Source organism: Sebastes fasciatus, chromosome 18 (genome assembly GCF_043250625.1).
Source record: "Sebastes fasciatus isolate fSebFas1 chromosome 18, fSebFas1.pri, whole genome shotgun sequence".
Taxonomy (NCBI): Eukaryota; Metazoa; Chordata; class Actinopteri; order Perciformes; family Sebastidae; genus Sebastes; species Sebastes fasciatus.
Window position 1 is genome coordinate 15,284,679 of NC_133812.1, and position 2,262 is coordinate 15,286,940.

At 37.4% G+C, this 2,262-nt stretch overlaps 1 long non-coding RNA gene across 1 annotated transcript; it reads left to right on the forward strand.

Annotated features, from left to right (window-relative positions):
- Nucleotides 1–574: 574 nt before the first annotated feature.
- On the forward strand, nucleotides 575–1,296 carry LOC141756399 (uncharacterized). Its single transcript, XR_012591465.1, has 3 exons — nucleotides 575–767; nucleotides 941–1,041; nucleotides 1,189–1,296. It is a non-coding gene; the product is annotated as an uncharacterized LOC141756399 (long non-coding RNA).
- Nucleotides 1,297–2,262: the final 966 nt, after the last annotated feature.

The window sequence follows — 2,262 nt, forward strand, 5'->3', positions numbered from 1 at the left end:
ACGTGTTTTAGCTTTCTGGCGTTTTTTAATGTTGGCTGATTAAGATTCGCTGTGAAATCAATGAATAGGTTTGTAATGTTACTCTGTCTAAGCTAGCCTGGCTTTAATTATGTTAGCTAGACTTGGTGAATTAGTTACCAATCACTTTATCATCTGTTCAGAGCTCTGATCATTATGCTGAGGCTACGTTACAGTTACAGTTGCAGTTACAGTTACATAGAGGTAACGTTACTCCTACTGTATGAGCTCCTCAGCGTTGTTAAACTAACACTACCACAGTCACTTCTTTTAGCTCAGACAGGTAACTGTAAGATAACTGTGGTGTTATATTAATGATTATATGATCATAAACGTTATGTTAATACTAAAGCTATAGATACATATACAGTATGACTGCTGCTGTTTAGCTTCTTAACGTTGTGAAACAAAGTTTACTATCACAGTCACTGTTTTTAGCTCAGACAGGTAACTGTCAGATAACTGCTGTGTTATATTAATGTTCATGATTCATGATTATATGATCATAAACGTTATATTAAACGTTCATACTTAAGTTATATAAACATGACTGTAGTTTGTAAGGTTTTTCAAGGTAAAAGAAACATAATTATCATATGTGTGAAATTGTTTCTACATATAAGTTTTATTTCAATGTCTGTTTAGACTTCTCCAGGCTGTCAGTCATCCTGTATCCTCTGCCCCAGAAGCTCAGCCTGCAGTCCAGTCTGAATCCTCACCTGGTGTCTCAGGTGGCAGAAATACAGTTGGTAAGTAATGTTTACATAAACCTCACAACAAAGCAATAGTAACAGTTGGGTCGAATCTATTTAACATACAACCGACAGCATACGGACATTAAGACATTATATGTTACATGTAGTGTAATTTCACAGCAGTTTATCCTGTTTATTTGCTTACTGATGACAAATTGTATGTTTAGGGGACGGGCATGGTGTGCCAGGTATGGATCGGGTTGACAGCCTTGCAGAGCACCTGGTAGAACTGAGGACACAGACCTCCATGACTCTCAGCAACCAGCAGGTTAGTAATATCTGTAATTTGGAATACCATGCTTAGTCCAAAAAGAATAAGACAATGTTGTTGTTTTCATTTCATTAATTACTCACATAAGCCTGTTGTGTGAATAAATATTCAGTCTCTGTTGTTCTTTTCATGTTTCTTTATAAGGGAAGCACAATTGTGGCCCTGTAGCAAAACCTGCTGGACGTTGACAGAGGGCCCAGCAATCTACAGTGGGCTGGTCACTGCCGGAGGCCCCGCTGGAGTCTGAGCTGACGGAGTTTCTGGTGAATCTGTGTGCTGTAAATCATTCTGTCTGATGTTGCAGGGAGTCAGACCCAATGACAAACATTAAGAATAGTATTATCTTCTTCAAATTATTTGTTCTTGTTGTTTCACGTGTTCCAGGCCCAAAGACAATAAAGTTAAAGCTTTAATATCATTACTGTCTCGATTCATGTGTATTCCTATGGTTATTTTTTTAATTAATTACACACAGCAAGTCCATCCCAATATTGCTCAACTATTCTCCAGTACATTATAATTTATTCTACTAACATTTTGACCTATCTTGCCTAACAGTTCATTAATCAGTCATAAGGAGGATGTATGCAATAATAATAACGCAAAACATCATCATGGATGATGATAATGTTTTGTATATTTGTTATCTGTAGTAATCCACCAGTTATATGACTGTATAAGGAAACCTGAACGATTTTCAATATTAATGTATTAGTTGCAGTGCACAAGTCTTGCATTAAAATTATATCTTGAGTCAATTCAAGTTTACACGAGCAACACAAACTATTTTTTACTGCATATTATAAACTTCGACCCTGCCGGAGACGAGATTCGAACTGCCTCTCAAGTGGACATGTATTGTTCCCCCCGAAAAGCACAAAAAATAATGTTTTTATTCTTTAACAAAAATACTATGGTGTATAAAGACTTCAAAACACCATGTGGGTGAAAATAAGAGCTACAGAATTGTGTTTTCTTCTCTCTTTCTCTCTCTTTCTCTCTTTTTCTTTCTTTTCCTCCTCTTTTCCTCTCCCCCGTTTCTCCCCCTTTTTCCACCTTCTTCCCCCGCCCATCCAGACTATCGTTCCCCAGCTTCTGCGCAGCCGGCATCCAGTTAGTTTAGCATACAAAAACCAAAATGTAAAACTAGAATTAACGCCTTGCGGTTGTATGCAGTTTACATCCGTGTCTGTCCTAAATGTCACCACTTCATCATTT